This window comes from Leptodactylus fuscus, chromosome 6, assembly GCF_031893055.1.
Source record: "Leptodactylus fuscus isolate aLepFus1 chromosome 6, aLepFus1.hap2, whole genome shotgun sequence".
NCBI lineage: Eukaryota > Metazoa > Chordata > Amphibia > Anura > Leptodactylidae > Leptodactylus > Leptodactylus fuscus.
The window spans coordinates 18,199,315-18,213,446 of NC_134270.1; the positions used below are offsets into that span (position 1 = coordinate 18,199,315).

The following is a 14,132-nucleotide window of genomic DNA, read 5'->3' on the forward strand; positions in this document are numbered from 1 at the left end:
GAAGGTCCTTTAGTTCACTAGGATTTTGTATCTTCCGTGCACAGGCGGAGGTCGGTATGTGTGTGTATAAATATATATGTAATGTGTGTGTATGATATACATATACAATGTGTGTTGGGGGCTATATATATATATATATATATATATATATAGATATATAGATATATAGATATGTGTGTATATACTTATAAATAATACTTGTATATGATTATATATAATGTGTATGTATATAGTGGGGAAGTTAACTCGGTAGAAGCAGTGGTGCGGACAAACTGTGAAGACTGGGACACAAAATGTGCAGCAAACTGGTTTATTTAGAAAAAAAAACTGGAAAATAAATAAACCTTCACTTCAGGCTTAAAATGAGCAAAACAAAATACAACCTTAACTTCTGCAAAAACAAAAACCTGCTCATCTGAGCAAAACAGAACGGATAACCTAACTATAGGTGTGGCTTACTTCCAGCCACACAAACAAAATAAGCACAACTTTGTCTTACCGGACTCAGGGTGACAGGACAGAACCATACACCTCCTTTCACCTCATGGAACTGCCCTGGAATGCAAGTTCTGCAGCCTTTTCTGGGCCAGTAATGAGCTAAGGACTCACACCTGGAGCTGGGACCTACTCAAAACCTGCCCTGGACCACATATAAGTTAAAAACCTGGGGGAGATATAGCGAGATTCCAGCACTTTGCCTGCGACCTTCTCACTATATATATATACCAAACATTATTTAATACAAACATTATTTAATAGAACTTTAAATTCTGCATTCTAATGCCTGGATTCAAATAAATGCATAAAAAAAAAAATGCAGTGTCTACGCCACGGGGGGCCCCAGCCTTAGGCCCGGTTGACATCTGCGTTCAGGTTTCCATTCGGGAAGTCTGTTTGGGCACCCCATGAGCAGAAACCTACACAAATTAAAACGTAGTTACCGAAGGAAACCACATGGACCCCATGGCTATAATGGGGTCTGTGTGGTTTCCACTCGGTTTCCCTGGTTTCCATTAGGGGTATCCACAAGTAGACTTCCCGAACGGAAATCCAAACACCGATGTTAATGGGGTCTTAAAGGGGTTTTTGTTACACCAAGAGTAGGTAACCTAATTCTAATATTGATGACACCTACACTAAAGTCATACCACATACTGTAACATAGGGGTGCTGTCATACTGTGCTCCCGGACACATACGTTAACCACTATTTGCCTGGATACATGCGTACTTTTCCAGTAGAAGCAATGTCAGTACATGTGTAACCTACAACTATAGGTAAATGTATGTGACTGTGGGTAGAGTGAGCAGGATTGTGACACACGATGTACCTGGATGCTGCATCCAATCCCTGGGCACTGGTACTTTCACTTTTTTGTAAGTGAAGTGCGGTTTAATTTCAGCCACTTTTAATTCCTGACTGTGCGGCAACAGCAAAACCCCAGCCAGGAATTAATGAGTGTCACTCACCCCAAAGTGACAGCACTGGTGCAAGGGGACTGGATTTAGCTGTAGCCGCATCTTGGTACACAGTGTGTCACCACCTGAAAAGAAACACCATCAGGGAAAGTTCACACAGGGTTTTTTGGACCGGAACCTGGGGCGGAGGCTGCCTCAGGTTTTGGTCCAAAATACGGGAGCTGAGGGGCCACACGGTGCACCGGCATCCAGTTGCGCCCTTCTCTCCAGATTAGGCCCCAATGAATGGGTCTAACTGGGAGGGAGTGTCTTCAGGCAGGCGAATCCACCTAAAAGAATGAGCATGTCGCTTCTTTTTCTGGGAGCCGGAACAAACGGCTCCCATTGATTTCAATGGGAGCCGTCTTTTTGGTCAGTATTTTGAGGCGGATACGGCCTCAAAAGCCTGACCAAAAAACCTTGTGTGAACTTACCCTAAGGCTGAGGCCCCACGCTGCGGAAATGCAGCTTTTCTGTTGCAGATTTTGCTGCATTTTTTTTTACAACCAAAACCAAGAATGGCTACTAAAGGAATGAGAAATATAAAGGAAGCTCCTATATACCTTCTGCTCAATCCACTGCTGGCTTTGGCTAAAAAAAAAACTGCAACAAAACCACTGTGTTTCTGCAATGTGGGGTCTCAGCATTAGGCCTTAGACCTGGTTCACATCTGCGTTCGGTATTCCATTCGGGGAGTCCACTTGGGGACCCCCCGAACAAAATACCGAACGCAATGACAGGTGGTGAGCAATGAAAACACAAAGACCCCCTAGACTATAATGGGGTCTGTGTGTTTTCTGCATGGTGTCCACATGAGTCATGCGGAGAGGACCGCTTGTCAGTGCGTTTGGTATTTTCTTTGGGGGGGGGGGTCCCCATGCGGACACCCCGAACAGAATACCGAATGCAGATGTGAACCAGGCTTAAGACGTCTCCTGCACACAAATGGCATGGATGTGGTTATCACTGACTTATACATTAAAAATCAATATACAGAGCCAGAACTGCAGACAGCTATAGGATAGATATAGGATCTGTTTCATAATTTGCAACTCTTCAGTTTGGCAAAAAAATTAAACAAAAAGAACATCTGTGTGTGTCCACATGAGGACCCCTACAGACGGAACACAAGCGCAACTGCAAGCGCTGTGCAGTTAAAGCGCACGGGCCCCATAGACTATAATGGGGTCTGTGTGCTTGCCGCGCACTGCCCGCACGAACGATTCCTCATGCAGACCCTTACGGACGGAACACATCAGCATGTGTGAACCGGGCATTAGTAACTCCATGTGTCTCATAGTAATAGCAGTTAACCCCATCATGTCTCTCACATTAACCCCTGTGTACCTCACATAAGGGTTACTGATATGTGAGACATATGGAGGTAATAATTAGGTATCTTCATTAGTGAGGACCTTCATTAGTGAGGACCTTCATTAGTACCCCCATGTGTCTCATATATTAGTAACCCTTGTGTGAGGTACACAGGGGTTAATATGAGGGACATGATGGGGTTAATTGTTATTAATATGAGGCACATGGAGTTACTAAAACTAAATGAATAACCCCAAATACCTGACATTAATAGAAATAATAATTCCAGTGTGTACCTGTGTTTTTCTTTCTTACTTTCACTTTCCTGTACGGAGCTCTTCTATCATCTCCTCCTCCCGGGGGAGACTTTGCAGGGTGCAGAGCAGGAGCTGAGCTGAGGTGAGCAAGGTTCAGATGGCACCGCAGGCCTTGCTGAATTGTAGGCGGGGCGGTGGCGGGGCTATATCATCATAGAGCAGCTCATACACAGCCTTCCCCCGAAGTCCCTGCTTACACGGCCGCTGCGCAGCTACAAGTGACCACACAGCCCAGCGGCCGCTGCACAGTGAGTGACCCGACTGTCTGTCAGTGAGAACAGACGGTCGGTCACTCCATAAACATAATGCTGAAATATCAGACAGCGCAGGGGGCCCCTTAAGCTGTGGGGGCCCTGAGGCAATTGCCCAGTTTGCCCCCCTTAACGCCGGCCCTGGTTATGGTAAATTATTATATTTAGGAGACTTTTCAGGTCCCAGAGTATTAAAGGTGGAGGCCCAGGGGAGGTGAAAAGGTCATTTATACTTTCCTAAACCACTTTTGGGCCTCCTCACAGCATCTGGCGCTCTCCTGGTGATGTCATATGCCTAGGGTCACCACTGATGCCTGTGATTTGGCCAAAGCAGTCACATGGGCAAAAAATGTTTGTATTTTTTTTACTTGGGCCTCTACCTATTATATCTGAAGAGACCTAAAAGTATAATTATTTCACTTCCAGTTTTATCAGAACTTGTTCAATCTGAAACACATCTTGTTAGGTTCGCCCATCTCTAAGTAAGACCATGTAGTGACAGTGATGCAATAATATGTCACCATGTGCTACATAGACGTGAGATACAGTTACTTCAAGATGTAAGAAGGGGTTATAGGAGCTTATTCACATTACACTTTGCCAACTATCCACAGGAGAGAGAATATACAAGATCTACCACGTATTATCTCCTCATGTTATATCTTATTATCTCCAGGAATTGTTTAGATATACATGGGATTGTGTATGATTTTACATTGACTTATATTTAGAGATGAGCTGATCCGAACAGCACGCACGCATAGAAACGAATGGACGTAGCCGGCACGCGGGGGGTTAAGCGGCCGGCCGCCGTCAAAGCGGAAGTACCAGGTGCATCCATTCATTTCTATGGAGCGTGCTGTTCGGATCAGCTGATCAGCTGATCCGAACAGTACTCGCTCATCTCTACTTATATTCTTTCCATTCATGTTCCTACAGTATAGGATCCTCTCAGTGGATAAGGACAAGATGGCGGAGAAAATATTACATCTCACCTTAGAGATCCTGCACCAGCTTACTGGAGAGGTGAGAGATTCTGATGATGTCACATTACATCATTCTTATCTATAGTAATAACAGATGATATGACTGGAGAGGTGAGGGACTCTGGGAATGGATGGAGTGAGATTTATTAATGTGTCTCTCCATAAACAGGATTACACAGTAGTGAAGAAGACCTCTAGTGGGCGCTGTCAGGCTCCTGTATCTGAAGGATGGGGGAGAACCCCGAGCCCAATCCCGGGGCCCCCACCTCACTCCCTGATACATGAGGAGATCAATGGGCAGAAGATCCTAGAACTCACCAACAAGATGATTGAGCTGCTGACTGGAGAGGTGACACTGCTGGGAATGCTGGGACATTATACAGGAGAGCTATGAAGGGATCTGGTGATGACTGTATCATTGTGTTGTCAGGTTCCTATAAGGTGTCAGGATGTCACTGTCTATTTCTCCATGGAGGAGTGGGAGTATTTAGAAGGACACAAAGATGTGTACAAGGAGGTGATGATGGAGGATCAGCAGCCCCTCACATCAGCAGGTAATAGCCATGACTAAATACACACGGCCTCTCATTATATGTATGGAAAGAATGAATTCAGTCCCTGTATGTGTTTCCTCCAGTTCCATCCAGTAAGAGAACATCACCAGAGAGATGTCCCAGTCCTCTTCTACCACAGGACTGTAAGGAAGAAAATGTCCTCCAGGATGATCAGGTAGATGGAGATAAGGTGACATGAAATCTTCCTCTGCCCTGTAGAAGGGCTGTGAAGGTCTCGTGGTCAGTCTGGTTTTATCCCACAGTATTAGATGTTTTCTACTTGTGTAATGAGAAAAGTGGAGATGGCAGGATAAAGCTGACCATAGACATGACATGTTGTCTGGATCTTCTCACAGTTTTCTGGCTATGGAGGCTGCTGGATGAGTAGTGGAGCAATGGAGAGATGTCCCAGTCCTCTTCTACCACAGGACTGTAAGGAAGAAAATGTCCTCCAGGATGATCAGGTAGATGGAGATTAGGTGACATGAAATCTTCCTCTGCCCTGTAGAAGGGCTGTGAAGGTCTCGTGGTCAGTCTGGTTTTATCCCACAGTACCGCATGACTGCCGATTGTTCCCCGCTCCAGCCGCTGCATAAGACATCCCCCGAAAATAAGAAAGGTCATATATTTCGTTAGATAATTAATTATAAGAGACTGTCTTATTTTCGGGGAAACAGGGTATTAGATGTTTTCTACTTGTGTAATGAGAAAAGTGGAGATGGCAGGATAAAGCTGACCATAGACATGACATGTTGTCTGGATCTTCTCACAGTTTTCTGGCTATGGAGGCTGCTGGATGAGTAGTGGAGAAACGGAGAGATGTCCCAGTCCTCTTCTACCACAGGATTGTAAGGAAGAAAATGTCCTCCAGGATGATCAGGTAGATGACAACATGGAGGATTTATCCAGGAGACCTGCAGCTATTTGGTCAGATAGCTCCTGCTGTAATTTTTGGTGGTCATGATAATGAATGATTTTTGTTTCTCCTATAAAACATCCCACGTGACTTCTCCATCCGTCTGGTGACTTTTACAATATTTGTTTCACAGCTTTTGTATCCGGGCGAAGATCTGAATAATATTAATGCTCCAGAGACATATGTGAAGAGTGATGAGGAGAGTAAGAAGGAAATTCCTACAGGTGACCGCCCAGGTAAGTAGTAACTAGAGATGAGGAATCCATTTGTTATGAGCTGTGTTCGCTATGAATATTTCAAATGGTTTGGGTTCAAGCAAACTTGAAGTTTTTGGGTTTGCCACCATAGAGCAGCCTGTAATAGAAATAATACAAAGACAAGCCAGTGATCCTTCAATAGGCTTCTAACTGTCATGACAAAGGATTGCCACCCTGAATTGTGTTGCAGGGGCCAGCAATCCACTCTTAGTCAGTTCTGATCAAGGCGCTGGGGTGGGAGGAGGTGCTTAATTCCAATAAACCCTGGGGGCACTGATTGTGGGCATTGCTACTGGGTCTCTGCTGTATAAAACAGTTGAGATGTGGTAACTATGGTGGCCACTCAGCTCTTGAGTGGTTTCCATATTTAAATACCAGACATCTGCTGTACTATTACAGTGGATGTCGAGAAAGGGTTAAAGGAGCTCTATCAGCAAAATTATGCTGTATGATCCCCACATATGCCTGAATAGCGTTTACTTACTGTGCACGGTGGGCGGTTCGTGCACTGATGGATGTCATCTTTGGTTCCACCTTCCTCTGGTGTCTTCTTACAGCGACATACACCTTCCACGCCTTCTTCTTCTTTTAACCAGCGGGTTGTGTTTAAATCCCACGAGTGCGCAGTAGTTCTAATGAGAACTGAACATACTGAGTATGCTCAGTCCCCCTTAGAACTTTGACAAAAATGGCGCCGGACCATGCGCAGTAGCGCTCTGGAGGGAGCGCTACTGCTCACGCGCGGGATTTAAACACAACCCTCCGGTGAAAAGAAGAATAAGAAGGCATGGAAGGAGGACGTCGCTGGAAGAAGATACCAGAGGAACGCGGGACTAAAGATGATGTCCACCAGAGCACGAACCGCCCACCGTGCATGGTTAGCATAATTTGCATATATGTTTTTACGGTCTTAGTTTAAAACGGGGGGGCTTTTAATACCATTAGCAGTGACTTTTTAAAGGCTATTCAGGCATATGTGGGGCTCATACGGCATAATTTTGCTGATAGAACCCCTTTAAGTGCTTTAAATGTGAATAAATGGAAGACAGACACTGACATTTTTTCCTGCTATAAATCCTGAGCAGATTATACAGCAATAGGAAATGAAGTGATAGCACATTTACCAAATTTATTCTGGCACAACAGACCCCGTTCATGAAAATTCCAACTTGCATCTTATCAGAAACCGGGTAGAGCATATAGCTCACAAACACCCAGGTAGATATGCTCTTTTTCGACAGAGGGTTCCTCTCTAAGTGGGGATGGTTACAGCTGCAGAAAATTCTCCCCAAGGTGTGTATCAGCAATGGAAAAAAGGACCAGACATGGACCCGCCGGGAGACCAAGTCACAGGAATTGCGCTTCCACCACAATATAATTTGTAACGGCTTTATTTGGCAAAACAACACTACGCGTTTCTGGCTTCGCACAGCCCTTTATCAAGTGTTTTCGCTGCATTAAAAAATAGACATAACTACAAATCAAATGATGCACCATGTATACATGTAAGACCATTGTTTTAAAAACTTCAAGAGTAAAAAAAAATCCAATAGATTCCTATTAGCACATTAGTTGCTATAAAACAGGTGGAATGTGGAATCATCGTCACCACATCCTACTGGTGACATGTAGAACATTAAATACAATAAATAAGACACCTAAAAATTGTGTGTGTATATTAATATATATAAAAGACCTCTAAGGTCACAATAGACTAGTCTTTATTATACATCTATAAAGAGCACAGTCTGTTGATAAAAGCCAAGACAGTCCAGGCTATAGAGTGTTAAAGCAACTTGCCCATATAGGAAAAAAATTGCTTTACTTTGTTGTCTCCTGAGGATCACGATGTTCTTTATACACTAAAAATTAACCGAGCAAAGTCCCCCACAAAAGATAAAAGATACATGTCACGGGATGGTTAGAGTCTATACTATAGGCAATGTGTAATATATATTTCATGTGGAATGTATTCTCTAACCTGTTATATACATCAATGTGTAGTTGGCTGATTAGGGTCTAGTGTGTTAGCACATTGTATGCAAATACCTCTAACTAGTGAGGACAATGGGTGGAGATAATCTGATCAGTGTCTCCAAGAAGATGTTGGATGGTGCATTGTCCATAGTAGACAGGGAGTCTGCTCTCCTTGGTATAGGTGAGGGGGGAAGGATCTGTGACTCAGCCCTTCCCACCCACAGATATAGGTGTAACAGTCTTAGTATATAGTTGTAGCTGGAGTTAGTATGTGTTAGCCGGCCTGTGCACAGCTCTGCAGAGAGCCAGGATTTAGTTACAGGACCAAGGAACCAAAGTTATCATTGGATTGTGACTTCTGTGGACTTATTGTTATTACGGTTGATGTGACCGCCGCCGGCTACTAACTTTGTGGATTACAATAAATTGCTGTTGTCTCCCGACCTCTTGCGTCCATGTTGATTCAAAAGACCATCCGGAGGAAGACGTATACCTTTGCTCCGTGACAGTACATATAAAGGTATTTACCTGTATGTCCGTGCCAGATGCATACTGGACACAGCTCCAAGAGCATGTTCATATACCCATAGTAGGCAGTCTTTACGTGTTCACAGTCTTTTCGCTCCTCAAGCATGTGTATTGTCATGTCCCTACCCAATTCACATCTTATGTTACACTATATAAGCACATTTGGCTTTTGCAATATGAAAGTTACTCTGGTGGTTATTATGGGCAATAAGCCAGTCTTGCTTTGATTTTTAGCCTCTGACCATTTACCACTGATGTTCCTAGAAGTACAGGCCACTACTTTTGCACCTTCCTTTTTGAATCACCCTGTAGTAAGTACTATGTAGCAGAATACAGCAAAAATGCTTGTAAAATACCAGGCTAGTGGGGGAAAGTCATTGGACCTAATTATAGTCAATGGGATTGGTCAGACGCAGTTGGGATTTATCATTTTAAGAAACCAATGTTTCAGTTATAGTTTCATTGTTCTTCTCCTGTAATGCAACAAAAAAAGAGGAATAACAATGTTATTCCTAAGAGCCTAAGTCAGTTAATCACCAAATTTCGCTCAATGCCTTGTAATTTGTATGGACATTATTATATAGAAATGCTATAAAATCTCAATATAATGTTAATGATATAATATTCATACATTATAAAATCAGTTTTCTTCTTGGCAGATATCTGTACCAGGAGCTCAGAGGGACATCTCATATCTTCAGATTGTAAAGCAGATGATGGTGGTATCACACAAGATACATATGAAGAACATGCCATTACCCCAGATATACCCTCAGCCCTTCACAGCAAAGGTCTATCTTCTAATCAGAGAACTCACAAAGGGGAGAAACCATATTCATGTCCAGAATGTGGGAAATGTTTTAAATGGAGTTCAGTTCTTGTGGTACATAAAAGAATTCACACAGGGGAGAAGCCATATTCATGTCTAGAATGTGGGAAATGTTTTACGCAGAGATCAGATCTTGTTAATCATCAGAGAGCTCACACAGGGGAGAAGCCATATTCATGTTCAGAATGTGGGAAATGTTTTGCGAAGAAATCAGTACTTTTGGGACATAAGAAAACTCACACAGGGGAGAAGCCACATTTATGTTCAGAATGTGGGAAATGTTTTACATGTAAATCAACTCTTGTTTCACATCAGAGAACTCACACGGGGGAGAAGCCACATTTATGTTCAGAATGTGGGAAACGTTTTGCATGTAAATCAGCTCTTATTTCACATCAGAGAACTCACACGGGGGAGAAGCCACATTTATGTTCAGAATGTGGGAAACGTTTTTCACGTAAATTAAAGCTTGTGCAACATCAGAAAACTCACACAGGGGAGAAGCCACATTTATGTTCAGAATGTGGGAAAAGTTTTACATATAAATCAGCTCTTGTGATCCATAAGAGCACTCACACAGGGGAGTAGCCATATTCATGTCCAGAATGTGGGAAATGTTTTCCATATTCATCAAATCTTGTTAAACATCAGAAACCTCACACAGGGGAGAAGCCATATTTTTGTCCAGAATGTGGGAAATTTTTTACATATGAATCAAATTTTCTTAAACATCGGAGAACTCACACAGGGGGTTAACTGTTGTCATGTTCAGAAAATTTGATTTTGGGAGACATTCAACAAAAATCTTTTGTTAGACCATTGTGAGGGATAACGCTTTGCCAAGCTACTTGTCCTACCTGCAATCACCCCTCTTACCTTCCACTCACCACCCGTGAGTACCAGAGTTCATAAGATAACATGAAACAAGATTTGTAAATCTTATACATTTATTAACCCAAGTGGGTTTTTAATAGCCGCTAAGATACATAGAATATACATCAGTGGATGTTCAGGCAAATACAGGTGAAAATATACAATACAGTACAGAAATAAAATAGGATTAAAATAGAAAACTACTGCCAAGACAAGTTTGGACATCTCCCCCAGGATAAGAGCCCCCTTCCCTCTCTGGACTGACCATATAACTTGGTTAGTGTCTTACCTGTGTGATGTCAGCAGGAGAAGAGGCCCAGCCCTAAATCCTTGGACCAGAAAACTATATACAACATTCAAGCCGGCTGGCTGTATAAGCCAGCTGGGTATTGAGCGGCCGTGTGACCTATGCCCTTCCCCTCAAGGGGGGCTTCCCATTCATTGGTGGCCCTGGGAGGGGGCGGGGCCACCCACAGGATTATCCAGGGCAGCGCTGGGCGGGGAAGTTCCTTTTGAATCCCTGCCAGCACTGACAAAGCAATTCCCCACCCACCCCTAAGCCGAGCCGCTAAGTCATTTCTTTTCATTTATGATTGTACCCCTCTTTTCAAAGAGGGCCTTGGATGCCTTTCTTGAAGAGTAAAATATAACAGGTTATGGACTCTAGAATTTTAAGGACACGTTGATCCAGGGTTTTCATACTGACTGCCAGATTTGGAGTCGGGAAGGAATTTTCCCCTGACGTAGGGCAAATTGGCATGAGCCTCATGGGGTTTTTCGCCTTCCTCTGGATCAACACTGTAGCGTTTGTAGGGAATAATGTCCTTATCCAACCTCATTAACTATGTAACTATGTACCGTGCAGATAAAAGTTTTGTTTGTTTGTTTCTTTCTGTTAGCAAATGACATACTGTAAATATATATTTGCATTAAATTGATGTCACAGCAGGCATAGTAGCAGGACCTTGGCCCCCTTTCTCAGCGATGAAGAGTACCAGCGACGTGCCCCACCGGAAACAAGTCCAACGCGGGCCCACCAGGAGGCGGGGCACTCCGGGGAGCACACACCACAACATTCTCTGAGGAGGAGGGGAACAGGGTTACTGCTTATGTCAGATATATATAATATATATATACATATGTCATATATATGTAATAAAGCTGTGGCCGACCCCACCCATTCAAAGGTAACTTGGTCTGTATTTATGTGAAGATCACACACAAGAGGTTTGGTGGAGGAGAAGGGTTTTTTTTGGTCCAGATAAATGCTCAAATACGGCCGGTCATAACACAACACAACAATAGACACCAAGAGTTTCTCCCCAGATCCCCTTGGGTAGGGAGTTCAGTGTTTCAGGCCTGTTCCATGCTCCCAACGATGCCGAGTTGAATTTGACACGTGTATTCAAGTCTTGCATATCCAAGGAATTTTTCGTTGTGACTGCCCTCCCATGTCTTCATAAGCGCTATTGGTTGGACAGTACAACTCATGTGCTCCACCTATGTCATGCACCAGGTACTCGGATCTTGCCGACTCTAGGCCTTTCCCTATTGCCCGCCTGCTGTTCCTTGTCCCTCCCCCTCCTATGTAAGGGCTCTGTAGATAATTTGTTCTGTTCTTAGACAAAACTTCAATAAAATTCTTAATGTTACAAAAAAAATACGAGTCTTTTATGTTCAGAATGCGGGAAGTGTATAATATATATGGTGATTTTTATGTTTTATTAATCTTGCATGATAAAAACATTCTTATAAAATAAATATTTTGGTTTTGCAGCGCCATATTCTAAGAGCTACAACTTATTAATTTTTCAATTGATCGAGCTTTGTAGGGACTTATATTTTGCAGGACAAGGTGTGGTTTTCATCTGTACTCATTGGGGAACATTTTGTTAAACTTTTTTTTCACTTTTACTAAGGGACGAACCTGCAATATCTTGATCACTTGTACAATACAGTGCAATACTTCTGTAACACTGATATTCAGTTTTGTACATGGCAGTGCAGGAGGCCACAGAAAAGCTTCACGCTGTCATAGCAACTATTCCGCACGCCATGGGAGGTCTATGGGCTGGCACAGCGAACCCCTTTTAGAAGTTATAGTCATTCATCTGTGATATTTGCAGCAGGAACATGGCTGTGTGTGCCAGTTGAGTTTCTGCTGGTGATCATGTGGATACACTGGCATTACCTGCACGATCACTATGATGAATATATTTGTCATGCAGCAGGAAGGGAACTTGAACCTGGGATTTCCAGATCCCCTCTATCTTGTACTGCAATACTCCCGCATTGCAGTACAATGCCGATATATTCGCTATGTTACTGGGAATGTCAGTCAGGCCTCATTGCGAGGAGTCAAGTAGTGAAAAGGACAGCGCTGTACTGTTATGGTACAAAACATTAACTGCCCACGCAGCAAAATGTAATATTGTGGCAATCATTGGGAAGGGCTTAACCTCAGGAGTTACGTAAAGTTACTCCTATTTACCTCTCCTGGAGTTAAAGAAACGGTGTAGAACAGCCGCATTTAGCGGTCTGTGCCACATCAGGGAGGTAGACACAGGACTATTCCAATCTGAGCCATGAAAGGTTGAAACGGGAATAACCTTTTAAAGGGGCTCTATCACTGGGAAAAGTCATTTTTAACTAATCACATCCTTGCATAGCCTTTAGAAAGTCTATCCCACACTTACCTTTAGTATATATACAGTGCCTACAAGTATTATTCAACCCCCTGCAGATTTAGCAGGTTTGATAAGATGCAAATAAGTTAGAGCCTTCAAACAAGAGCAGGATTTATTAACAGACGCATAAATCTTACAAACCAAAAAGTTATGTTGCTCAGTTAAATTTTAATAAATTTTAAACATAAAAGTGTGGGTCAATTATTATTCAACCCCTAGGTTTAATATTTTGTGGAATAACCCTTGTTTGCAATTACAGCTAATAATCGTCTTTTATAAGAGCTGATCAGGCCGGCACAGGTCTCTGGAGTTATCTTGGCCCACTCCTCCATGCAGATCTTCTCCAAGTTATCTAGGTTCTTTGGGTGTTTCATGTGGACCTTAATCTTGAGCTCCTTCCACAAGTTTTGAATTGGGTTAAGGTCAGGAGACTGACTAGGCCACTGCAACACCTTGATATTTTCCCTCTTGAACCAGGCCTTGGTTTTCTTGGCTGTGTGCTTTGGGTCGTTGTCTTGTTGGAAGATGAAATGACGACCCATCTTAAGATCCTTGATGGAGGAGCGGAGGTTCTTGGCCAAAATCTCCAGGTACGCCGTGCTATCCATCTTCCCATGGATGCGGACCAGATGGCCAGGCCCCTTGGCTGAGAAGCAGCCCCACAGCATGCTGCTGCCACCACCATGCTTGACTGTAGGGATGGTATTCTTGGGGTCGTATGCAGTACCATCCAGTCTCCAAACGTCACGTGTGGTTGGCACCAAAGATCTCGATCTTGGTCTCATCAGACCAGAGAACCTTGAACCAGTCTGTCTCAGAGTCCTCCAAGTGATCATGAGCAAACTGTAGATGAGCCTTGACATGACGCTTTGAAAGTAAAGGTACCTTACGGGCTCGTCTGGAATGGAGACCATTGTGGTGGAGTATGTTACTTATGGTATTGACTGAAACCAATGTCCTCACTGCCATGAGATCTTCCCGGAGCTCCTTCCTTGTTGTCCTTGGGTTAGCCTTGACTCTTCGGACAAGCCTGGCCTCGGCACAGGAGGAAACTTTCAAAGGCTGTCCAGGCTGTGGAAGGCTAACAGTAGTTCCATAAGCCTTCCACTTCCGGATGATGCTCCCAACAGTGGAGACAGGTAGGCCCAAAGGGGTACAAAACCCCTTGCCAGCCTTGTGACCCTCC

At 43.5% G+C, this 14,132-nt stretch overlaps 1 protein-coding gene and 1 pseudogene across 1 annotated transcript in view; both read left to right on the plus strand.

Moving 5' to 3' along the window:
* LOC142210357 (uncharacterized) overlaps window positions 1–14,132 on the plus strand; it is a 341,635-nt gene that overhangs the window by 210,675 nt on the left and 116,828 nt on the right. The gene's annotated exons all lie outside the window — the stretch shown is intronic.
* Window positions 1–14,132, plus strand: part of LOC142210348 (uncharacterized) — a 257,779-nt pseudogene that overhangs the window by 145,856 nt on the left and 97,791 nt on the right.